At 41.9% G+C, this 27,777-nt stretch overlaps 1 long non-coding RNA gene across 1 annotated transcript in view; it reads left to right on the forward strand.

Annotated features, from left to right (window-relative positions):
• LOC138852798 (uncharacterized) overlaps nucleotides 1-27,777 on the forward strand; it is a 626,019-nt gene that overhangs the window by 112,784 nt on the left and 485,458 nt on the right. Inside the window, exon 2 of the long non-coding RNA XR_011392086.1 lies at nucleotides 25,771-25,894. This is a non-coding gene — a long non-coding RNA (uncharacterized lncRNA). The remainder of the gene's footprint in view (nucleotides 1-25,770; nucleotides 25,895-27,777) is intronic.

Consider the following 27,777-nt stretch of genomic DNA (forward strand, 5'->3'; position numbering starts at 1 on the left):
GACTCGCACAAATTCTTGAGGGGTTGGGGAGGTCTATTATTCCATGCCTCATGTAGAGCAGCCTCCAGCCGCAGGATGGAACTGATATCCTTGCCTAGTAAACTTCGTTTCACTATTGACCAGAGGTTCTCAATAGGGTTTAGGTCTGGGGAATAGCCTGACCAGTTATTAAAGAACCTCACTTCACAGTCCTTAAGCCACTGAACTACAGATTTGGCCGTATGACACGGTGCACCGTCCTGCATAAAAGCTGTAGCCCCACACTTGTCAAACGCCTCAGGTAAATTGTCACACAATAACTCCAGGTAATTATACTGGTTTTTGGGAAGAACAATGAGTTCAACACTCTGAGCACTGAAACACCCCCAAACCATGAGAGAGTCTGGGTGTTTGGTGGTCCCACAGGTTTAGCGTGGGTCTAGTGGGTCACTACCTCTGGGCCGGTACACATGTCCCCCACGGTTACAGGTGACAGTGAAGGTTGCTTCATCAATCCAAAGTACTTCAGACTACTGTTGAGGATTCCAGTGAAGATATCTCTTTGCATAATCCAGTCTACGTTTCTTCTGTGGCTTGGAGAGGATCGGTTTCTTAACCTGGCTGTGACTACTGTAGCCCAGTTCTGACACACAGCTGTAATAAAATTAGTAGAATTACCTACAATATGTAAAGTAAAAGGGGACAAGTGCAACTAATGTGACATTTTTATGGTGGCAACTTTTTGCTCTCCAGGAGCTCTGTCAAGCCGTTAACAGTCAAGTTTTTACAGACACCTCTGAGAGAAGTCAGTTCTTTTCATTCAATTCTCTAGCAGTTATCTTAAGTGTACTCTCTAACTGCTTCTTTAACACAGTTAAGGTACGAACAGATGTCTTCTTCGAGGGGCCAGGCCGAGGTTTGGCAGACGGTAACTCAACGCGGCGGTCTGGAATTTTGAGACTCTCAGATCGCGGGTTCTATCCCCGCCCGTGGTATGGTTTGAAACGCTGCACTCAGTTCTTCACTAAACGCTCACACGCACCAATATTTTCCACCATAGAAGAGAGAAGCTTACGACGACATTTCGGTCCGACTTGGACCATTTACAAACTCACATTAACCAGAAGTGGAGCAGGACGGCTATATATAGGCAGGAAGAGGTAGTGGTGGTGGTAGTAGTGGTAGTGGTAGTATTGGGGAATTAAGGAGGAGGAGCCAGTCAAATACAAAGAAAAGGGAGCACTGTAAGGGAGCTAGGTGCCCACAGAGGGAGAGCAAGTGCACAGAGGTGGGTGAAAGGGGAAGTGGTGAAATAAATAATGAAGGAACAGAAAAACGAGACAGAAGAAAGTAAGACAACCCAGATGAGAAAAAGGAAAGAGGAAAGGGGAAGAGGGAGAAGAAAAAGAAAAAGAAAAAATGAGGAATCAGGTTAAGTCACGGGTGTTCTGAAGTTTGGAGCATTTTACAATGTAGTGGGAGAGGAAGGCATCTACAGAGGCGAAGCCAGGGCTAAGATTCATACAAGGAAAGTTGTGTATTAGAGAGGATTCAACTAGACGGCGACTGTTAGAGTTGGAAGTAGGGAAAACAGTTTTAGCGGAAGACCAGTCAATAGGATGGCTGTGATCTCTGACGTGACAGAACAGAGCATTGTTAGTGTCGGCAAGCCTAACACTGTTTTTGTGCTCCCTAAGTCTGTCAGGAAGAGATCGACCAGTTTCTCCAAAGTATTGAAGAGGACAGGAGGAGCAAGAAATAGAGTAGACACCAGGAACATCTGTAGAGGGAGGAGAGGTATGAACGAGATTAGTGCGAAGAGTGTTAGTCTGGCGGTAGGTAAGCTTGATGTCTAAGGGACGGAAAGAATTGTTGAGATTAGAAAGACCGGAAATGTAGGGAAGGCAGAGGACAGAAGAGTTCCCAGGAGTAGAGAGTTTGGGAGAGAAGAAATTACGTTTAGCACGTGAGAGGGCAGAATCTATGAAATATGACGGGTAGCCAAGACGGGAAAACGAATTATGAAGAGAGGAAATTTCTGCTGGAAGGAACTGGGGATCACAGATGCGGAGGGCACGGAGAAAGAGGGAGATAAGAACACTTTTCTTGACAGGGGAAGCATGATAGGAAAAGTAGTGAATGTACATGCCACTGTGCATAGGTTTTCGGTAAACGTAAAAGGAAAAACCTGTATCTGAGCGGTGGACATGGACATCAAGGAAAGGAAGCAAGGAATTAGATTCCCATTCAGCTTTAAACTTAATGGAAGGGGGCAAGATTATTAAGAGCTTCAAGAAAAGGTTGGAAGAGACTGGAGTCATGAGGCCACAGAGCAGAGATGTCATCCACATAGCGGAGCCAGAGTGAAGGTTGCACATCGATGGTAGGAAGAAGAACTGTCTCGAAGTATTCCATGTAAAGATTAGCAAGGACAGGAGAGAGGGGAGAGCCCATAGCGACACCGAAGGTTTGAGAATAATATTACCTTTGGAGGCGGATAAGATCAAGAAAGACATCAGTAGGTATACCTGGAGTTTACCTGGAGAGAGTTTGGGGGGGTCAACGCCCCCGCGGCCCGGTCTGTGACCAGGCCTCCTGGTGGATCAGAGCCTGATCAACCAGGCTGTTGCTGCTGGCTGCACGCAAACCAACGTACGAGCCACAGCCCGGCTGATCAGGAACTGACTTTAGGTGCTTGTCCAGTGCCAGCTTGAAGACTGCCAGGGGTCTGTTGGTAATCCCCCTTATGTGTGCTGGGAGGCAGTTGAACAGTCTCGGGCCCCTGACACTTATTGTATGGTCTCTTAACGTGCTAGTGACACCCCTGCTTTTCATTGGGGGGATGGTGCATCGTCTGCCAAGTCTTTTGCTTTCGTAGTGAGTGATTTTCGTGTGCAAGTTCGGTACTAGTCCCTCTAGGATTTTCCAGGTGTATATAATCATGTATCTCTCCCTCCTGCGTTCCAGGGAATACAGGTTTAGGAACCTCAAGCGCTCCCAGTAATTGAAGTGTTTTATCTCCGTTATGCGCGCCGTGAAAGTTCTCTGTACATTTTCTAGGTCGGCAATTTCACCTGAATTGAAAGGTGCTGTTAGTGTGCAGCAATATTCCAGCCTAGATAGAACAAGTGACCTGAAGAGTGTCATCATGGGCTTGGCCTCCCTAGTTTTGAAGGTTCTCATTATCCATCCTGTCATTTTTCTAGCAGATGCGATTGATACAATGTTATGGTCCTTGAAGGTGAGATCCTCCGACATGATCACTCCCAGGTCTTTGACGTTGGTGTTTCGCTCTATTTTGTGGCCAGAATTTGTTTTGTACTCTGATGAAGATTTAATTTGCTCATGTTTACCATATCTGAGTAATTTAAATTTCTCATCGTTGAACTTCATATTTTCTGCAGCCCACTGAAAGATTTGGTTGATGTCCGCCTGGAGCCTTGCAGTGTCTGCAATGGAAGACACTGTCATGCAGATTCGGGTGTCATCTGCAAAGGAAGACACGGTGCTGTGGCTGACATCCTTGTCTATGTCGGATATGAGGATGAGGAACAAGATGGGAGCTAGTACTGTGCCTTGTGGAACAGAGCTTTTCACCGTAGCTGCCTCGGACTTTACTCTGTTGACGACTACTCTGTGTTCTGTTAGTGAGGAAATTATAGATCCATCGACCGACTTTTCCTGTTATTCCTTTAGCACGCATTTTGTGCGCTATTACGCCATGGTCACACTTGTCGAAGGCTTTTGCAAAGTCTGTATATATTACATCTGCATTCTTTTTGTCTTCTAGTGCATTTAGGACCTTGTCGTAGTGATCCAATAGTTGAGACAGACAGGAGCGACCTGTTCTAAACCCATGTTGCCCTGGGTTGTGTAACTGATGGGTTTCTAGATGGGTGGTGATCTTGCTTCTTAGGACCCTTTCAAAGATTTTTATGATATGGGATGTTAGTGCTATTGGTCTGTAGTTCTTTGCTGTTGCTTTACTGCCCCCTTTGTGGAGTGGGGCTATGTCTGTTGTTTTTAGTAACTGTGGGACGACCCCCGTGTCCATGCTCCCTCTCCATAGGATGGAAAAGGCTCGTGATAGGGGCTTCTTGCAGTTCTTGATGAACACAGAGTTCCATGAGTCTGGCCCTGGGGCAGAGTGCATGGGCATGTCATTTATTGCCTGTTCGAAGTCATTTGGCGTCAGGATAACATCGGATAGGCTTGTGTTAATCAAATTTTGTGGCTCATAAAAAATTCATTTTGATCTTCGACTCTCAGTCTGGTTAGCGGCTTGCTAAAAACTGAGTCATATTGGGACTTGAGTAGCTCACTCATTTCCTTGCTGTCATCTGTGTAGGACCCATCTTGTTTAAGTAGGGATCCAATACTGGACGTTGTTCTCGATTTTGATTTGGCATAGGAGAAGAAATACTTTGGGTTTCTTTCGATTTCATTTATGGCTTTTAGTTCTTCCCGCGATTCCTGACTCCTAAAGGATTCTTTTAGCTTAAGTTCGATGCTTGCTATTTCTCTGACCAGTGTCTCCCTACGCATTTCAGATATATTGACCTCTTTTAGCCGCTCTGTTATTCTTTTCCGTCGCCTGTAAAGGGAGCGCCTGTCTCTTTCTATTTTACATCTACTCCTCCTTTTTCTTAGAGGAATAAGCCTTGTGCATACATCGAGTGCCACCGAGTTAATCTGTTCTAGGCATAAGTTGGGGTCTGTGTTGCTTAGTATATCTTCCCAGCTTATATCGGTTAGGACTTGGTTTACTTGGTCCCACTTTGTTTTTGTTATTGAAGTTGAATTTGGTGAATGCTCCCTCGTGACTAATCTCATTTTGTCGGTCTGGGGCTCCGCGCATACATGTCTGAACCTCAATTATGTTGTGATCTGAGTATATTGTTTTTGATATGGTGACATTTCTTATCAGATCATCATTGTTAGTGAAGATGAGGTCTAGTGTATTCTCCAGTCTAGTAGGCTCTATTATTTGCTGGTTTAAATTGAATTTTGTGCAGAGATTTAAAAGCTCGTGTGAGTGTGAGTTTTCATCAGAGCTGCCTCCTGGTGTTATTACTGCAACAATATTATTTGCTATATTCCTCCATTTTAGGTGCCTTAAGTTGAAATCCCCCAGGAGCAAGATGTTTGGTGCAGGAGCTGGAAGATTTTTCCAGACATTGGTCAATTTTTAACAGCTGTTCCTGGAATTGCTGGGATGTTGCATCCGGAGGCTTGTAGACTACCACAATGACTAGGTTTTGGTTCTCGACCTTTACTGCTAAAACTTCCACTACATCATTTGAGGCATTAAGCAGTTCTGTGCAAACAAGTGACTCTGCAATGTACAGGCCAACACCCTCCCCCCCTTTTGCCTGTTCACTCTTTCACATCTGTATAGGTTGTAACCTGGGATCCATATTTCGTTGTCCAAGTGATCCTTTATGTAGGTCTCAGTGAAAGCCACGAACATTGCCTTTGCCTCTGCAAGCAGTCCACGGATGAAAGGTATTTTGTTGTTTGTTACTGGCTTTAGACTCTGTATATTTGCAAAGAAGAATGTTATCGGACTGGTGGTATTGTTGGTACTGGGGGGGATTTTTTTTCCGGCATTAGTATCTGTATCTGTTGGTTTGGAGTGGAGGCCATCGACTGTGGTTTCACTCCATGAATGACTGGATTTGGTGTACGATTTCTGCCATTTCCTGCCAGTTTTTTTTCCTTCCTGGCACTAAAAAACCTCTCCCTCTTGAGTGGCTGTGGCTACCCAGGTTTTCCCATGGCCTGGATGTTTTGTATCTTTTTGTCCCCTTTAGATGGTATGCCTGGCAATTTAAGTTATAGCACAGTCTTTCCTGTACTGAAGAGGTACACAGTTCAGGGTGAAAAAGCTTACAGGAAGGGAGTTTGCATTTTCCTGTTGTCATATGGGCATGGCATTTTCTAGGGTGGTCATAGTTGCACGTCCCATCTGTTTTTCCAGATTTCCCATGCCAGCAGATACCGAGTGCATAGTATGTGCACAGGCTTGGTTTCCGTTTGCCTTGGGTTTCTGTGACTGTATTCCCTGTTGGTGCATGTTTCCCTGTCTTACTTCTATCCTCCCTAGCACCAACAATGGAGCTCCCACCAGATGTTTTTGGTAATATATCCTCACTATTGCTAGTGGAGTCCTCTTGTTTGCTATTTCCTGCGGTATTTCTAGTTTGTAATATTGGTTTTATCTTATCTTTGACTACACTTGTTTCCCTACTATGGCTCCTGTCCCCTATGAGGTCATTTATATGTATTCCTTCCTGCGTATAATTCCCGACTACCTGGACAAAATCTCCAGCTTCACCATTACTGTCTCCCAGGACAGCATCTCCAGCTTCACCATTACTGTCTCCCAGGACAGCATCTCCAGATTCACCATTACTGTCTCCCAGGACAGCACCTCCAGCTTCACCATTACTGTCTCTCAGGACAGCACCTCCAGCTTCACCATTACTGTCTCCCAGGACAGCACTATCAGCCCCACATTTACTGACTACCAGGACATCATCTCCAGCCTTACAGTTTCTGACTATATGGCCAGTATCAAGGGCAGTACCATTCAGCCCAGACTTTTTATGTTCCAATCTGTTGTAGAAAGCTTCCAGGTTGTCTATGAAAGCAGCTTTGATGATGACCTCTTTTAATACCCTTGTGATTTTAGTCCACAGATTTATCTCATTTGGGCATACCCAAAAACACTTCCCTGTTTTAATACTGCTTGTAGCTAGTTCTTGGATATCTGCACAAGGGGCGTGACACCAATTTCCACAAAAATGACAATTTATGCATGTGGAAGCCCGTTTGTTTGACTGACCACAGACTACACACAGCTTCATAGTGATTTGAATGGTTGATTTACTGCAATTCTACTAGCAACCTCTTGAATATTCTATTAATAACCTCCTTAAATGAAGCTCTAGCTATTTGTATTTCTGTTTCTAACTGTTTTTGTATATTGGACAGCTTACCGTGCACGTTCCTGATATATATTTAATGTTTGTGTTTATAAGGCGCCTACAACCCCATCCGTTTCCAGTCTGCTTTATAGGCCTATAGGGAGATGTAGAAACCCTTCATGGGCCTTCTCTCTAAGGAAATCAAGGACATCATCAAGAGGGACATTGGTGAAGAGGGACTCAACGTCAAGACTAAGCATCTTACAGGTTGGGATAGTGCGAACCCGTTCAATGAAGTCTTGAGAGTGACGGAGGTGGGCAGGAGAAAAAGTACCAAGAAAGGGAGTGAGGGTTTTGGCCAACCAAGAAGCAAGAGAATAAGAGACAGAACCTCTAGAGTCTAGAGGATATGAGAGGACGAAGAGGAATATCAGGTTTATGAGTTTTGGGAAGGCCATAGAAACAGGGAAGAGAGGGACAGATGACACGGAACCGTTGAACAAGGTCAAAGTCAGGAGGACAGAGGTCGGAGAGAGTCTTCAGTTTCTTGTTGAAAGTTCTCTTGATGCGATCAAGAGGGCTGGAAACGAGGGGAGTGTAGGTACGTGAGTCAGAGTGCAAGACATCAGCTTCACGGAGGTAATCCTCACGATCAAGGATAACTACCGAATTACCTTCGTCAGAAGATAGTATGACAATGTTAGTGTTGGATTTAAGAGAAGAAAGGACAAGTTGGTAACGGCGCAGAAGGTGGTGATTCTTAGAAAACAGACTAACAAGAGCAGGAAGGAGAGCGCCACGAAAAGTGGACAAGTCAGGAAGATTACGGGATCGAGATTGACGAAAGGAATCAAAAGAGCTAATCGTGGCAATACCAGCCCGAGGGGTAGGCGAAGTGGCAAAGGAAAGACCAAAATCAAGAAGTTCAAGCTCATACTGAGAGTGACACAGAAGACAGGTTAGTAACACAGTCAGTGTGGGAGAATTTAGACCAAGGGCTAGCTGAGATGAGACGTTGAAGTTTATTCTGTAGTTTAGAAGAATGAATTTGTGTATTCAGGCGAGCAGTGTCAAAGGCATCTTCAACCTGTGACTTAGTAGAAAGAATGAGCTGTTGAAGTAGGAGACGGGCATGATCAGGAAAGGGAGTGCCCAGTGGGTTGGTTTTCAGGAAGTGGGAGAAGGAAGGTGGCAGAACTTGTTCAGCAAGACAGTCACGTAGGAAGCGAAGCTGATTCTTACGACGCCTGGTAGCAATAAGAGCAGCCTCACAAGATCGAAAGAGGGGTTTAAAAGAGGGAAGAACATGAAAAAAGTTGGAGAGAATATGACGGTTAACTGTGGGGTCCATAAATGACAAAAAAAGGCACAATACCATGACTGGAACAATACACAAATAACCCGCACATAGAAGAGAGAAGCTTACGAAGACGTTTCGGTCCGACTTGGACCATTTACAAAGTCACACTAACCAGAAGTGGAGCAGGACGGCTATATATAGTGCACCCACCTCTGTGCACTTGCTCTCCCTCTGTGGGCACCTCGCTCCCTTGCAGTGCTCCCCTTTCTTTGTATTTGACTGGCTCCTCCTCCTTAATTCCCCACTACTACCGCTACCACTACTACTACTACTACTACTCCCACCACTACTACTACCACCACTACTACCACCACCACTACCTCTTCCTGCCTATATATAGCCGTCCTGCTCCACTTCTGATTAGTGTGACTTTGTAAATGGTCCAAGTCGGACCGAAACGTCGTCGTAAGCTTCTCTCTTCTATGTGAGGGTTATTTGTGTATCGTTCCAGTCACGGTATTGTGCCTTTTTTTATTTTCCACCATTTCTTTCGTCTGTTGCCCAGCTTTGTGAAGCCCTACGATTTGAGCTATAGTTTCGGATGTTAAAGACTCCCATTTACCCATAATCAAACATGTATAGCCCCAAAACCAAAGGGAACACCGGACAAAAGATGGGGCAGATGAGAGACCAAAGTGCAACACTTTCTCTCACCACGGCAGCCACATGAGCACTGAGGTGTCACTGTGGAGTTTAGTGGCAGACCGTAACGCCATGCTAATGGCTACTACCCGCCATAATGCACTGATGTAAAAAGGCCTCCCTGTATGGTAGGCCTTTGATTTTCGTCACGGCATTATGCCGCGGCGCTCACCCGGCATAATGCCGTAACTAGCACTGTAGTTCTACTGTCTTCAAATTATGTCATAGAATCTGGATGGCGAAATGTCTATAAAAAAGATAACCAGATGTTGCATGTGTCTCAGTTTTCATGCATTAATATGTGTGTAATGGTTTGTTTGGTATTCTGGTAGCGGGGTGTAAAAGATACATCTTCGGAGGCTTCTTACTTTATTGTTAAGTCGTGGTGGGTGCACAGGCTTGTGTGTTGTGCCCATGGCCCGGGCAGGGCCATCCCACGAGGGAGAGAGGAGTAGGCCTTGTGCTTTCCTGCTAGGTTGCTGTGTGAGAGTGAGGCAAGGGCAGGCAGGCAGGCTGAAGTGGCAACGCCTATAGGTGGCAGCACCAGCATGGCGCAAAATATGAACAGAGCTGGCAGACAGCATGGGCTGTCTGTGCAGACAGTACAGGCTGTCTACATATGCTCGGCCACCTACCTCGCGTCGTCCCGACGCGACAATACTGGTGGTAAAAGGAACTCGGTCTCTCTCTCGTAGGAACAGGGCACAGAACACAAAATATAAACATATATATAAATATGGACATGGAAAAAAACTTCCTACAGGGAGGGAAGGAGAAAACATGTGGGGTGTGCTAAACATCGTGGTCAAAGGCAGTGAGCGTCGATGGGCATCACTGCACGCCTTCCTGCATCTGGACAGATACTGCAACACGGGAGACATCGCTGCGGCTGAGCTGTGACGTAACAGGGTATGGTCTCCTCTGGGACAGTGAAACAGTCATCGTAGGAGTCGCTGCAGGTTTTCACTCAACCTGGGACACGACATGCTGGTGCCCTCGAGTGAGGTGTCGACAAAACTCGGCAACTGGGCAGGACTTCTGGCAAGCGACTCAGGAGGACACTTCTTGACTGGTACTGTCACTGGGCTGTCACTGCCGACGAGCATGGAGCGAGTTGTGGAAGAGACGACTGGGCGAAACATCTGGGAGTCGTAACATCATACACCAGACTGCAGTGAGAGAGCTAGCAGTCAAAGTGACATCATCTTTGTGCAGGCTGCTCACTGAAGCTTGTGACACGAGGCTGACACAGCGCCTGCCGACAGGGCTAACTGCGGCTTGACGAGTGTCATTCTCTCGGCAGTTGGAGTTATAGCAGAGGTTAGTCTAAGCGTCCCCAGACTTGTTTCTCTACACATAACTGCATTCTGAAGGTCTGGAGGTGAAGTGAAACAAATCTCGATGGGAATCGTAGCAGGTACGATTCTGCAGAACATCACGAGCGACAAGCATAAGAACTTCCTGTACAAATGGGGCTCATATGCTCAGAGCTGACTGATAACTGTCAAACGCACTGGTCACATCAGGTGACTTAGCACAGTGGTGCTACTCAGGTCTGGCTCAGATCTCACTGGACACACGGAAACTACACACACCCGCGGTGTATGCGGTATAACATGGCTTAACTAGCAAATGATACTTTTCTGTTCACAAAACTGACACTAAGACATATACTAAAATGTGAGAACACTGACTGAGAGGAATTAATTAACTCGACATATATCTTCTCTCAGTCTTCTCGACAATACTGAAATAATTACTGAACACTCAATGGTGACATCATGTGATGTCGCGAGGTGACGTCAGCAGCACTGTGACGTCAGCAATCTCGAGGTGACGTCAGGCAGACATCGTGACGCCATGAAGTCGGGCAGCAGCATCGGTGATGTCGTGAAGTCGGGCAGCATCGTCGGTGACGTCAATGTGAAGTGGGCAGCAGACCACAGCATGTGGCCTGGGACATCTGGTAACTCACGTGGCTCGTAGGTCTATGTGACATCGCCCACACCCATGTGGCGTCGTGATCCATGTGGTGTCATGATCTATGTGGCATGCTGATCCACGTAGCTTCGAGTGGCCTCGGGCACTCGGATACACAGCACTGGCGACGAATTCACACGAAAAACAGCAGAAAACACAGCAGAGGGAGTGGACAGTGGTGAGTGGCATATGGTAGGCTGGTGAGGTGTGAGAGTACAGCAGGGCGAGGCAAGGAACGGCCACTTCCTCCTCTTCTCTCCCACCCACAAACACGTGGAGAAGCTCACACTGGACGCAGAAATCACCACAAAACTCACCTCTGGCTTGCTGAAACAGCTGTGCTGAGCTGAACAACAGCAACATACAAGTGACGCTGAGCACGTGACTTGAGAAACAGCAAGGGACGCTGTAGCGTGGGGTCAGTGGGACGCCACTTACAATTCTCGGAGAAATTCGGCAAATTTCGGCTGGATCCTGCTTGTACCTGTGTTTGGATGCTGAAACGTGCAGACACGACATCAGGATAACTCGTTGAGAGACGGATGCTTGTTGTGTAGGGTGATGAAGTGAAGATGACTTCATACCTCTTCCTTCCTCTCTCCGGGTAAACAACTGCTGCGACCACCGCTGCTACCAATGTTTAATGGTTTGTTTGGTATTCTGGTAGCGGGGTGTAAAAGATACGTCTTCGGAGGCTTCTTACTTTATTGTTAAGTCGTGGTGGGTACACAGGCTTGTGTGTTGCGCCCATGGCCCGGGCAGGGCCATCCCACGAGGGAGAGAGGAGTAGGCCTTGTGTCTTCCTGCTAGGCCGCTGTGTGAGTGAGTGAGGCAAGTGCAGGCAGGCTGAAGTGGCAACGCCTATAGGTGGCAGCACCAGCATGGCGCGAAATATGAACTAAGCTGGCAGACAGCATGGGCTGTCTGTGCAGACAGTACAGGCTGTCTATATATGTACCTGGAGAGCGAAACATAAAATGTTGCACTTGTGTTCTCTTACCTAACATATTGTCGGTAATTCTGCAACATTATTACAATCCTCAGAAGAAATATAGGTAACAGAAAATATTATAATCAGATGCTGCGACTGATATATTTATGCAATACCTGGGTGTCTTTTAGAATCGCTTCTTCCACCAATAAATTTATCAATCTAAGGTTCCCTTAAGGGAGGTTCCTTGGCGCTGGTGAGGGGCTCTTGATCTAGGGAATTGGATCTGTGCTTCAGTTTCCTGAATTGAGCCTAAATACCTTCTACCCCCCCCACACATGGGTTTACCCCTCCCCCATTATTATAATAATAATTATTCTAAGGCAGAAAGACAAGAAAGACGACTTGCGTGGGAACCATAAAGGTAGTAGTCCGAAGACAATGAAGTACAAGAGGACGTGAAGACAGATAGCATAGCTTCAGTGTGGACTTGCTTCCAAGTCCTGTCTGCTGAGAACTATCTATTTTTACGTAGGTTAATTAAAGGACTATTGCGCGCGCGCGCGCGCGTGTGTGTGTGTGTGTGTGTGTGTGTGTGTGTGTGTGTGTGTGTGTGTGTGTGTGTGTGTGTGTGTAAGGATAGAAAATCAGAAGACTTTTTCCTATCCACTATTCTGGTCAGTGCCGCCATGAAAATGATGAAAAACATACCAGGCCATATTGAAAAATTGGTATGGAATTTACAGGAGAGATGGAACTGGATGGAAGGCGTGAAATAAAACTACTAAACTAGTATTGCTTTTATGTTAACCTGTTTTTGTTACTCCAGCACCACCACTGTACCACTGGTTCCACTTCTGGTTAACACTAGAATGAGTAGCACAACCTTCTCTCACTGCTCTTATTGATTCTGTTGCCTCGTTGTCTACTGATCGTCCTGACAGTCGCTGAACAGACATCAGGAATTTGTTGACTACGGTATGTCCCATGTGTTGAATGACAGAATGGGCCTAGTGTGGGTTTAGTGTGTAGTTGAGTGTGATCGCGTGTGTACTTGGCAATATTTCACTCCAGTCCTCTCACCATACCCTATACCCTACTGGTCACCATAACGTATCTATTAATAGTTTGGAATGACACACTGATAACTGCATAAGAACACTGCAGCAGGCCTGTTGGCCCATCCTAGACAGGTCCTCAAACCTAAACCGACTAATAAAAATATTTGCCCAACCCATTTTCATTGTTACTCAAAGAATAAGCTTTGTTAACCTTATTAACTCTTGTGCAAGTCTCCTGATTCCCAAAAGATACTTTCCAATATCCTTTTTAAATCTAAAAATATCCAACTTAACCCTGGAGATTCTGGCAATTCCTAGCGGTCATAAAAGCGTGGGTGGAGCTCCCTAGAGTATTTTAGCCACAACTTTGAAGATGGCGAAAAACTCCGTATTTTTTAACAACATATTTAATTTTAAATATCTGGGTTTCTAGAGGTATTCTTCCCTTATAATCATTTTGGAACGATTCCTTTTCATAATATGGTCAAGTGAGCTTCTATGCATAATGCATGTATTGATCGTGTTTTATCTGGTGTCTAAATATTCGGAATTCTTTCCTATATAAACCCATTTGCAGGTATGCTCCATGTGGAGGCTGAAATACGATTAACAAAAGGAAGAATTCTAATATTTGTATACCAGATCCAGTGGCCTTTAGAAGAGACATGGCCATCGCATGTGTTATATATCGAAACTCACATAGACATATAAAGTAGAGAAGTGGAAAATGGTCATAGAACAACTCTAGAAATGGTAGTGCTCAGAACCGCTAAATATTGTTACATCCTACGTTACAGTACGAAATACAAGGAATTTTAGTGTCTGGTCCTACTAATTTTTAGATAAAGTTTAAGACACGTGTGTAACAGTTGGGTTATCTTCTCCCTTTGTATTTGACTGAAGAAGACTATTGTGTGGACTGAACATTTCATCAATAAAGATGCCAAATGCTCTACATGTGCCTTAGTCTTCAACTTGTCGGCATTTTAAACCATTTTCAGTAATCTTAAGATGCTCAGATATGCCCATCAAATAAATGATATTTTCAATAGCAAGTTCATCCAGACTTACTTGACCACTACTGCTACTACATCACACGTCAAGCTTGATCACTACGTCCATAGCCTCCCCCTTGATTATAATAATAATAATAATAATACGTCCATAGCCTTCAAATGAAAACTATATCTCTACTAGCAAACTTAGATGATCATCGTTACAACTACTTCGCACCATTACCTCTCTAGTTCTTGAATTAGTCTTAAAAAGCCCCTGGTGAACGAAACGTCTCTTAAGTAAGATTCTTTGGTCTTGCACATGTCTAATTCGCCATCTTGTTGATGTTTAAATATATCATGGATCTATTTTTAATCATCTATGTTCCTCTTCTAAAGTCTGCTCAGTAATTTACCATGTACTCTCTATAGACTTAAAAAAAAACTTGGACTCCAATCAAAATAGTCTTAATTATCCACTAAGCATTTGTCATTGTTTTACCGGTATCTAGACAGTAAAGTACAATGTACAGAGAGTATCAGGAACACTAAGAAAGACAGTCAGAAACATTAGACAATGATAAAAGCACAAACAAGGTAGTAGAGCAGCAAAATATACTATTAGAACATAAACAGTGCACCGTCTGTGGGTTCTGGCATTTTATTGACGAAGGCACTTTTATTTATCAGAGGACTTTTTATCCATAACCACCACCTTTGCAGGTACTCCTGCCCCTCTGTGTAGTCCGGGGTGTGCTGCCGACTGTGGAACATATTATAAAACTTTGTACATCCCATAGTCATTTCTACCTTCGTGGTTTTCATTATTACCTGGGTGTCTGTAGGGAACTCGGGGAACTTTTTTGAGAGCCTTTTTGTCATTAATTATATAATAGAATTTATAAATGATGCTGGTTATTTCAACGTGGAATATAATTTTTCTTTGTGTTGAATGTTTTATTCATGCTTGAGGGTTTTTGTTTCTTAATTTTATCGTGTTGATCGTATGGATAAAACAAATAAATTTAAATTAAATATGAGAAAGAAGCATATACTTCATTGATGTTTTTTAATTTCTACAGTGCTGTGAATCATCGAAGAGTAATTTACATTGTAAGGTCACTCATAGCTCTAAAAATCAGTCAAAATGTTCTGTAGCTATCACAACAACTACAATTCCACAAGGGGCTTTATTAATTCATGAGTATATACAATGGATGAGGAGAGAGCCGCGCTTGAAAAAAAATTATTTTGCAAGTAGCCAGTAGAGTAAGCTAGGTTAGTGATCGCAGTGTCAGACAGAGGCAGAATTGTGAAAGATGCATAGTTTGAAGAGAAAGGTTTAGTGAAGACTATTGCTTCTGAATCTAGACATAATTTGCTGCGACATTCACTTTCTTTGATGAAAAATCTTGCCTCTGGAAATTACACTTAGTGGTTTTTGGGTGTTTTGGTGTAGAATGCAAGTGTTACTTGTGTCGTCATTCAGGTATGCGTATATATCTGTATTCTTTTAAGTTTCTCCTACACAAAGCTTGTCACATACTCTACAGGGTATGATATAAACCCCGACAGTGGAGTTCATTAGATTCCAGTTGATTTGATTCCAGATAATTTGATTTTTGGTAATTTAACTGCCAGTAATTTGACTCCGTTATTTTACTCCCGGAAATTTCACTATGTTGAAAAAAAATCAACAGCAACTTCTTTCATTTAAAGCGTTTAATCAAAACCCTTACTAGTCACCTCTCAAGTCATTAAAAAAACTTATTTAAAACATTTATTAAAACATGTTTAGCTTAGGCTGAGTTAGGTTAGTGTGTTTCGTTAGGTTTGGGTAGATTAGGTTAGGGTAGGTTAGATCAGATTACATCACGATTCATTAAATTAGGCTAAATAGGGTAAATAGATTAGACTAAATAATTACTTTGGCTTTAATTCCTTAAACTATATTTTAATATTGGGAATGAAATTAGCGGGAGTGAAATTACCTGAAATCATCTTAGCCATGTCACATCTAATGTGATTTGAATTTTCCATCACTCTCAAAATTTTGTGTGTATAGGCTGGCCATACCTCCTCGTCAAATACATGAACTCACTCCTCCTTTTTCATTAATATTAAACGTTTTTTTTTCTTTTTTAACAAGTCGGCCGTCTCCCACCGAGTCAGGGTGATCCAAAAAGAAAGACAAAATCCCCAACAAGAAAGTACTTTCATCATCATTCAACACTTTCACCTCACTCACACATAATCACTGTTTTTCAGAGGTGCTCAGAATACAACAGTTTAGAAGCATATACGTATAAAGATACACAACATATCCCTCCGAACTGCCAATATCCCAAAACCCTCCTTTAAAGTGCAAGCATTGTACTTCCCATTTCCAGGACTCAAGTCCGGCTATATAAAAATAACCGGTTTCCCTGAATCCCTTCATTAAATATTACCCTGCTTACACTCCAACAGTTCGTCAGGTCTCAAATACCATTCGTCTCCATTCACTCCTATCCAACACGCTCACGCACGCTTTCTGGAAGTCCAGGCCCCTCGCCCACAAAACCTCCTTTACCCCATCCCTCCAACCTTTTCGAGGACGACCCCTACCCCGCCTTCCTTCCCCTACAGATTTATACGCTCTCCATGTCATTCTACTTTGATCCATTCTCTCTAAATGACCAAACCACCTCAACAACCCCTCTTCAGCCCTCTGACTAATACTTTTATTAACTCCACACCTTCTAATTTCCACACTCCGAATTTTCTGCATAATATTTACACCACACATTGCCCTTAGACAGGACATCTCCACTGCCTCTAGCCGCCTCCTTGCTGTTGCATTCACAACCCAAGCTTCACTCCCATGTAAGAGTGTTGGTACTACTATACTTTCATACATTCCCTTCTTTGCCTCCATAGATAACGTTTTGTCTCCAAATATACCTCAACGCACCACTCGCCTTTTTTCCCTCATCAATTCTAAGATTAACCTCATCCTTCATAAATCCATCCGCCGACACGTCAACTCCCAAGTATCTGAAAACATTCACTTCTTCCATACTACTTCTCCCCAATTTGATATCCAATTTTTCTTTATCTAAATCATTTGATACCCTCATCACCTTACTCTTTTTCTATGTTCACTTTCAACTTTCTACCTTTACACACACTCCCAAACTCATCCACTAACCTTAGAAATTTTTCTTCAGAATCTCCCATGAGCACAGTATTATCAGCAAAAAGCAACTGTGTCAATTCCCATTTTGTATTTGATTCCCCATAATTTAATCCCATCCCTCTCCCCAACACCCTAGCATTTACTTCTTTTACAACCCCATCTATAAATATATTAAACAACCATGGTGACATTACACATCCCTGTCTAAGACCTACTTTTACTAGGAAGTAGTCTCCCTCTCTTCTACACACCCTAACCTGAGCCTCACTATCCTCATAAAAACTCTTTACAGCATTTAATAACTTACCACCTATTCCATATACTTGCAACATCTGCCACATTGCTTCCCTATCCACTCTATCATATGCCTTTTCTAAATCCATAAATGCAATAAAAACTTCCCTACCTTTATCTAAATACTGTTCACATATATGCCTCAATGCAAACACTTGATCTACACATCCCCTACCCACTCTGAAACCTCCTTGCTCATCCGCCGTCCTACGTTCTCTCTTACTTCTAATTCTTTCAATTATAACCCTACCATACACTTTTCCTGGTATACTCAGTAAACTTATTCCTTTATAATTTTTACAGTCTCTTTTGTCCCCCTTCCCTTTATATAAAGGGACTATACATGCTCTCTGCCAATCCCTAGGTACCTTCCGCTCTTTCATACATTTGTTAAACAAAAGTACCAACCACTCCACTATATCCAGCTGCTTTACCCCCTTTCATTCTACGTAATGCCTCACGCACCTCCCCCACACTCACATCCTATTCTTCTTCACTCAAAAGATGGCATGCCTCCCTGGCCAGTGCATGAAATTACCGCTTCCCTTTCTTCATCGACATTTAAAAGTTCCTCAAAATATTCTCGCCATCTAACCAAAACCTCCATCTCTCCATCTACTAACTCCCCTACTCTGTTTTTAACTGACAAATCCATACGTTCAATAGGCTTTCTTAACTTGTTTAACACCAAAAATTTTTCTTATTTTAATTAAAATTTCTTGACAGTGCCTCTCCCACTCTGTCATCTGCTCTCCTTTTGCACTCGCCACTCTCTTCACCTTTCTTTTACTCTCCATATACTATACTCTTCTTATAACACTTCTGCTTTGTAAAAACCTCTTATAAGCTAACTTTTTCTCTTTTATCACACCCTTTACTTCATCATTCCACCAATCACTCCTCATTCCTCCTGCACCCACTCTCCTATAACCACAAACTTCTGCCCCACATTCTAATACTGCATTTTTAAAACTATTCCAACCCTCTTCAACCCCCTCCTCTACTACTCATACTTGCACCAGCCCTCCCTCTTGCTTATTGTTGCCATTTTCCTCTTTTCCCATCTACCTCTTACTCTAACTGTAGCTACAACTAAATAATGATCCGATATATCAGTTGCCCCTCTATAAACGTGTACATCCTGGAGCCTACCCATCAACCTTTTATCCACCAATACATAATCTAACAAACTACTTTCATTACGTGCTATATCATACATACCTTGTATATTTATTTATCCCCTTCTTCATAAAATATGTATTAACATAAGAACATAACATAAGAAAGAAGGAATACTGCAACAGGCCTACTGACCCATGCGGAGCAGGTCCATGTCCCCCCCCCAGATTAGACCAATGACCCCCCTCTCGGATTAGCCCAATGACCAACGCAGTCTGGTCATCTCCACTCAAGAATGGAGCACTGCATCAGACCCAGCAGCACAAGCTTGTCAGGTCCAACTCACACCCACTCACATCCACTCATGTATTTATCTAACATATTTTTAAAACTACACAACGTTTTAGCCTCAATAACTGTACTCGGGAGTTTGTTCCACTCATCCACAACTCTATTACCAAACCAGTGCTTTCCTATATCCTTCCTGAATCTGAATTTTTCCAACTTGAAACCATTGCTGCGAGTCCTGTCTTGGCTGGAAATTTTCAGCACGCTATTTACATCCCCTTTATTTATTCCTGTTTTCCATTTATACACCTCGATCATATCCCCCCTAATTCTACGCCTTTCGAGAGAGTGCAGATTCAGGGCCCTCAGTCTATCCTCATAGGGATCATCTTTGCCATCCTCCTCTGTACGTTTTCCAGAGCATTTGTATCCATTCTGTAATACGGTAACCAGAACTGAGCAGCATAGTCTAAATGAGGCCTAACCATGGATATATAGAGTTGAAGAACAACCTGAGGAGTTCTATTATTTATACTTCTAGATATGAAGCCAAGAATTCTGTTAGCTTTATTGCGAACACTAATGCACTGTTGTCTTGGTTTTAGATTACTGCTAACCAGAACTCCTAAATCCTTTTCGCAATCAGTAGTATTAAGATCTACACTATTTAGTTTATATGTGGCATGGTTATTTAACTGTCCAACATTTAGAGCTTTGCATTTGTCAACATTAAACCACATCTGCCACTTCTCCGGCTATTACATCAGTCTACTCAAATCATCCTGGAGTGCTCTAGTGTCCTCATTAGAATGAATTGGACAGCCTATTTTGGTGTCATCAGCAAATTTGCTTATGTCGCTATTTATTCCCTCATCTATGTCGTTTATGTAAATTGTGAACAACAACGGGCCCAACACTGACCCCTGAGGAACACCGCTTGTGATGTGCTCCCATTCTGATTTCTCCCCATTTATGCAAACTCTCTGCTGTCTATTTGTCGGCCATGCCTCTACCCAGGAAAAAAAATTCTCTTCCTTTTCCGTGTGCCTTAAGTTTCCTCAATAGCCTCTGGTGTGGATCTCTATTGAAAGCCTTACGGAAGTCCATGTACACAATATATTCATCTCCTCAAACGCCTTAGTGAAAAAAGTTAGTAAATTCGTAAGTCAGGAACGCCCCTTTGTAAAACCGTGTTGAGATTCATTAATCGATCTGTGCCTATCAAGATGGCTACAAATTGCTTCGGCAATTATTGATTCCATAAATTTTCCCACTGTGGAGGTAAGGCGTATTGGTCTATAGTTCGAAGCCAAGGACCTGCCACCTGCCTTGTAAATAGGTATTACATTTGTCATTTTCCACTTATCAGGCACTATGCCAGTTTGTAGTGATATATTAAAAAGATTAGCCAAAGGTATGCTGAGTTCCTCTTTACATTCCTTTAACACCCTTGCAAACAGTTCATCAGGGCTTGGGGATTTGTTAGTTTTAGTTTCACTATTTGTCTGAGGACCCTGTCACTAGTTACCGCAATCGTACATAGTTTATTATCAACCTGTTCTACGTAATCTATTATTTCAAGAATATCGCTAATATTTTCCTGGGTGAAAACTGAGAGGAAGGAGGTATTTAGAATTTCACACATATCCTTATAACTGTCAGTGATCTGACCAGAGTTACTCTTAAGTGGGCCAATCTTGTCCCTAATCTTCTGTATACCTGAAAGAATCCCTTGCGACCTTAGCCTCATAATCCCTTTTTGCTTTTCTTATTCCTTTCTTTATTCCTCTCTTTAATTGAATATATTAATTTCTTAACTACCCATCCCCTCTTATGATACGCCTACATATGCCTCTCTTTTGACCAATGAGATTTTTTAGTCTATTGTTCATCCATTTGGGATCATTTTTGTTAGATCTAATTTCCCTACTCGGAACAAAAGTTGTCTGGGCAGCTAGAACTATGCTCTGAAAAACGTCATATTGGCAACCAAGATCACCTACCTCACCCATAGTCAGGTCATCCCAATTTAGCCCACCCAGGTAATTTTTCAGTCCCATGAAGTCGGCCAAGCAAAAATCGGGGACAGAGATTTGATTGCAGTTATCTGGGTAATTCCATGATATATTGAAACTAAGTGATTTGTGATCACTTTCCCCAAGCTCATCATTAACCTCAAGATTATTTAGTGAATCTTTGTTGGCAAGAACCAAGTCAAGCAGATTGTTTCCTCTAGTTGGTTCTGTCACAACCTGTTCTAAAAACCAATCCTGAACCGTATCAAGAAAGTCACTTGACTCAAGATTTCCTGTGATATTGTTCCAATCAATTTGTCTAAAGTTAAAATCTCCCATTATCACAACATTTTCATATCTAGATGCCTTATGAATTTCGTCCCATAACAGCTTACTGCCCTCCCTATCAAAGTTTGGGGGCCTATAAATCACACCCAAAATTAATTTATCACGTCCCTCGAGAAACTGTAGCCAAACAGGTTCTGTGTTCGATGTTTCTAATCTTATATCATGTCGAAGACAATTTAAATTTTCTCTGACATACATCGCTACACCACCACCCTTCCTGTTGACCCTATCAGTATGGAATAGTTTATAACCCTGTATGTTGCATTCAGAAGGCATTTCTCTATCTTTCAGGTTGAACCAGGTCTCTGTTATACCAATAATATCTATATTACCTACACTTGCAAGTAATCTTAGCTCATCTATCTTATTTCTTAGACTCCTACTATTTGTATAGTAAACCTTAAGGGAGCTAGTCACTCGTTGCCCTCTACTATCTCTCTTCGTTTGTCGATCAATTGATTTGCCATTACTAGCAACTTTATTTTGAATATTGTCTTTTAAACATATCCCTGAGGTATCCCGGTAATAACTGCTGTTTTTAACCCTAATGCTGCACTCTGATTGTTTCCCACAAACACCCATACCTCTACAATCAATCAGTTTAAATTCCTAGTCAAGTCATCAATTACCCTCTCAGTCGAATTGGCTAATGCAGCCACTCCATCCGCAGAGAGAAGAACCCCATCCCTTGCATACATATCACGTTTGCCAAAGAATAGGTCCCAGTTATCAATGAAAGGGATTGCAAGTTCCTTGCAGTACCTGTCTAGCCAGCGATTTATACCAATTGCCCTAGACATGCATTCATTGCCCACTCCCTTTCTAGGCAAGATGCTACATATGACTGTGATCCCTCCCTTAGACCTAATTACTTCTATGGCTGACCTGTACTTATCCAGCAGCTCCTCTCTCCTGCCCTTCCCAATGTCATTGCCCCCAGCACTAAGACAGATAATGGGCTTGTTCCCATTACCTGCCATAATATTATCCAACCTGCTGACTATGTCACCAACACCAGCTCCAGGAACACACTCTCTCTGTCTGACCTTTCTGTCTGTTACAAAATGCACGGTCCATATATCTTACCTGAGAATCGCCTACTATTTAAATATTCTTACCTTGATTAGCAGGGGAATCAGTGGTACCTTCAACCTCACTAACCACTGAAGTACACACGTCTTGGAGAACAGAGAATCGATTTCCTACCTTCACATCTTCTCTATTAACTCTCCTCATCTTCTTTCTTCCTGAACTGTGAACCACTTGCCACTTAAAGTGGCTGCCACTATCACTGCTGATGACCATTCCTTCCTTACCAGCTAAATCCTTCTCACACTCGCTCCCAAACTCATCTATGCGAAGCTTCAGCCTCCTATTTTCCTCCTGAAGAAGTAGAATCTCCTTCAACACTTGAACCTGAGATTCTAAAACACTACAACAAGCCATGGTGTTTGGTAACAGCCCACGCTAACTCCCAAGAGCTTAGGCAGGTATGACCGCAGGTGATCACTGACTTCAGCGTACCTCTTTCCAAACCTCTTTCTACACATAGGTCAATTAAAGGCTCCACATTTTCATTAACCCCTGGCACCCCAAATTTACCTACTACCTCCACAACATTTTTGCCCACTTTAGCATTGAAATCCCCAACCACCATTACTCTCACACTTGGTTCAAAACTCCCCACGCATTCACTCAACATTTCCCAAAATCTCTTTCTCTCCTCCACACTTCTCTCTTATCCAGGTGCATATACGCTTACTATAACCCACTTTTCACATCCAACCTTTCTTTTACTCCACATAATCCTTGAATTAATACATTTGTAGTCCCTCTTTTTCTTCCATAACTTATCCTTCAACATTATTGCTACTCCTTTAGCTCTAACTCTATTTGAAACCCCTGACCTAATCCCATTTATTCCTCTCCACTGAAACTCACCCACCCCCTTCAGCTTTGTTTCACTTAAAGCCAGGACATCCAGTTTCTTCTCATTCATAACATCCACAATCATCTCTTTCTTATCATTTGCACAACATCCACGCACATTCAGACTTCCCACTTTGACAATTTTCTTCTTATTTTTTTTAGTAATTTACTACAGGAAAAGGGGTTACTAGCCCATTGTTCCCGGCATTTTAGCTGACTTTTACAACACGCATGGCTTACGGAGGAAAGATTCATATTCCACTTCCCCATGGATATAAAAGGAAAAGTAATAAGACCAAGAACTATTAAGAATAAAATCAAAGAAAACTCAGATGAGTGTGTATAAATAAACGTGTACATGTATGTGTAGTGTGACCTAAGTGTAAGTAGAAGTAGCAAGACGTACCTGTAATCTTGCATATTTATGAGACAGACAAAAGACACCAGCAATCCTACCATCATGTAAAACAATTACAGGCTTTCGTTTCACACTCACTTGGCAGGACGGTAGTACTCCCCTGGGTGGATGCTGTCTACCAACCTACTACCATAAATAAATAAATAAATAAATAAATATATATATATATATATATATATATATATATATATATATATATATATATATATATATATATATATATATATATATATATATATATATATATATATATATATATTCCAATCAAAAGAAATGATATCTGAAGACAGAGGGAGATGAGGTACTTAGTCCCTCGACCTAGAAACTGGTGTTACACACTTGTTTAATTCCTCATCTTTCCTGCATTGCATACCATTATTGAGCTGTATGACCCTTGTATAGGTCATACAGCGCAACAATGCAATGATATTATCACAGCAACACCCTCGAATTTTGTTACAGAAGAAATCTCCTACAACTTGTTTGTTAACCTCTTGCCCAACTCTTGGCATCACCTACTTCCACTATTATGTCCCACCCACCTGTAACGATGACATCAACTCCTGCACCTGATGTGACTCCAGTATGCAAGTGATCATCTTCCTCCTTTGCTTCAGATTTATCAAGAAAAGGGTACCGACCACCTAGGCTGATGAAGTGATTACCTCCTCTTCCTGTGTTCTGTGTTTAGTTCTGTATATAATAGATCTTCGTCGATAGAATCACGAGCTAGGTGATCCCTGAACATTTTTTTCTACAGAGCGACAGTCTGGGATCTGTACTACATTATCCAAATTATCATACACCAAGTTTTTGTTAGTAACACAACGTGAGGGTAATGGCATCGTTTAGAAAACGTTTTGTTAACCAGGGACTTCATTAATTCATGCATGGATCAGAAAGAGAGAATACAAAATGACTGTGGAAAGGTTCGTGAGGTATAGTTATGTACGAGCAGTGTCAGGTTTAATAAGAAATGGTTTAAATAATTCTTCTCAGATTCTGTAATTATTCTGGTTTAGATATTCAAACTTATTGATTAGGTTTAAAAATAATTTTTTTAACATTATAATTGGTAAAGATAGACACAAGGTTACGAATCAGGACAAAGTTGCATTCTGTGTAGAGCTTCATCTAGGCATGACTTGTTAAAGCTCTGTAAAATAATAGGCTGTTTTAACGAAAGCCTCTTCTGCAAAGCGTTCCTTTATCTTCATCGCTGATATTCGTTTTTTTTTTTTTAATATTATTTTATCATCATTTTTGTAACATAACATTACCTTAACGTGGAGCACGAAGTAGTGTGATAAACAAAGATATTGTAAAAGCATCAGTAACAATTATTATGACTCGCGAAATAGTAATAACACGCACTGGCCTGTGAGTTTTAGGAGTGACTTGCCGTGGATTCATGCCTTATTGTTTTCAATACCTAAATAAATATTTTACGTAAAGTCCGGATTTTGGTTGACATAATCTGGCTGATATACAGTAATTACTGTGCAGTTATTATAATTCGAAGGATATAATTATTAGATAAATGTGGGAAAAGAATGATTGTTGATGCTACTACAGTGGTGACTGTGTTGTCTATTGCATATTTATAAAGTGATAGTTGATGTTAATACAATGGTGAAAATGTTGCTCAAGGTAGGTCATTTAAGTTGTATTGTGTACAATACCACTATAGTAATGTCTACAGTACATTATTATTATTATTATAATCAAGGGGGAAGCGCTAAACCCGGAGGATTATACAGCGCCTGGGGGGGGGATGTGGAAGGCATTCAGGTTTAATTCGGGGAACTGGAGCACAGATCCAATTCCCTAAATCAAGAGCCCCCTTGAGGGGGTCTACAGTACAAGCAGCTACAGAAGTAGTGGCTACAGCACACCTATAGCAGTCGTGATTTCAGCAGCAACAGCAGCTGCAGTAACAGTAACAACCACCGCAGATAAGGTAACTTCGTTAGTAGCAACAGCATTAATAGCTATAATAGTAGCAACAAGTTTAGCGGTAGCATAAAACAGCAGGTTAGAGCAGCAGTAGTAACAAGTACTCTAATTGCACTTTAAGCAGTAGCAGGAACTACAGCAGTTACAGAAGCAGCAGCTGCACATAGTAGCTATATCAGCTCCCGCCGATGAAAATTCACTAAAAAAAAAAAAATAGATTAAGTATGAGAAAGCGATAGGGAAAGCACAAGCGACAGGACCATAGGTAGGAGACCGGACTGACAAAGAAAACGTTTGCCAAGGTTCACTCTGGAAGACTGACACGAACGTTTTGGCTCCTCCCCACAGATATTGGTGCCAGCAGCAACAGCAACAACTGGGGTCGCCTCGCGGCCCTCTGCACCACCACTACGCTCCCAGTCTCCCGCGGGCGGCCAGTACGGACGGGCTCCATTCCTTTACTCCCGCTACGGTCAGTTCACTACCACTCTTCGACCCACCACTTTTACCTTTCCGTGCATTTTTTTCCCTTTATGATATTATTGCGTCCTGGTTATTTCTTCTGAACATATTTGTGTTCTTCCTGAGGTATGATGTATAGTGATTTGCACCTTCCTGAGGGTACATTGAAGGTTTGTGTGTAGAAATAGAGTATTTTTTTTTTCCTTCATGACAAGCATTTTTGAGAAGCAGTGGTTCCACAGGTAGTTACGGCTTCACAGGTACTTCGAAGGTAAGTGATGCAACCGGTTTAGTTACATTTATATAACATTTTCAGATTGTTTTAAGTTTGTGTTTCTGTGAACATTTTTCGTTGGTGTAAATTTTGTTATACAGTACTTGCCCCTCGAAAACTGCCCTCGAAAAAGTTGAGCTTTTTTTCACGTGTACTAACTGGCATCAGTAGCGGGAAATTTTCATTCTCGGGAGTTGTAAGTAGCCAATTTTGCTACAGTCGTGAGAGCACTGACAAGTGTGCGTGTGCGTGTGCGAGAGTAGATAATCATGTTGGTGCGTGAGAGTGAACGTGATGATACTTACATAAGGGTATGAGAGGAATATAAGATGAGTACTTGTATGGAAGATAAGTATGTGTATGTTTAAATAATACCATGGGTGGAGGATGTGCGTGGACATATAGGCAGTAGAAGAATATTAGTATACGTGTGGCGACGTTTGTTTTGGGGAAGTGGTTTGTGGGAGTGGGACTGTTATTAACTATTTAAGTTTGCGGGGCGAGGGAAGGTTGGTTCGTTGGTTTGTATATTGGTAAGTTAATGGGATTGAAACCTGTTGCCTACAGGAGTCGTTAATTTTCATTTCATGTAACCAGTTCACCGCCAGAATACGTCAATCCCTGAGGCCGAGATTAAAGCAAAATTTCTACATACATTCGCTGACAGGTATACACATCTCGGGGTATACGTATATGCTGCGAGACAATGGAAGAGCTGGAAGGGCTAACTTCGGCCCCGCCTCTTTAACTTTCGATAGACTGACGTGAATGCGCGCTTTTTCATATTTTTATTGCATCTCCTTTATGGAGTCTAGTTTCTGCTGTATTCTGGTTCATAATATTTCAGGTTTTACTGATCAATTAGCAAGAACTCGTTTAAAATTAAGTCCTTTCTAAAAAAAATTCCTATACGTTTAAATTTATGTATTTTTTTCATTTATGTTAATGTAAAAATTAATAATTTTGTACCTTAGAAAATTTACCTAACTTTAACAAGCGCAATTTAATTTGCCTAATCCAACTAAATGTATTTTAGGTAAGTTTACAATAATTTAATAAACAGACACAATGAGATATCTATTTTTTTTCGAATAAGGAAAGCAAAAATTTGTGTATGCCATAATTTCGCAAAAATCATTCTGAACCTAACGGAAAAAAAAAATTTATTGTTTGTTATTAAATTGTTGTAAATTTATCTAAAATACATTTAGTTGGATTTGGCTAAATTAAATTGCGCTTGTTATAAGGTTAGGTAAGTTTTCTAAGGTTCTACTGGTAATTTTTTTTAATTTTTACATTAACATAAATGAAAAGATATATCATTAAACATATAAGAGAAAATTTTAGAAAGGACTTTATATATATATATATATATATAATGTATGTATGTATATTAGTGGACGGAGTTATCTGATGGGGAGTGGAGTTAACGAAAAGAGGGAGGGAGGGAATATCTGAAGATGTTTAATGTTAATGGAGAAAAAGGAGGAGTGATTTCATGTATTTGACCGGGAGGTATAACACCTGTGAGTGAGCAAGAGTCAATTATGAGTGTGGATGGAGTGATGAAGCAGTAGGAAGCTAGACAGAAATGTTCGAGTATATAGTTTTGGAGTGGT

Source organism: Cherax quadricarinatus, chromosome 16 (assembly GCF_038502225.1).
Source record: "Cherax quadricarinatus isolate ZL_2023a chromosome 16, ASM3850222v1, whole genome shotgun sequence".
Classification (NCBI taxonomy): domain Eukaryota; kingdom Metazoa; phylum Arthropoda; class Malacostraca; order Decapoda; family Parastacidae; genus Cherax; species Cherax quadricarinatus.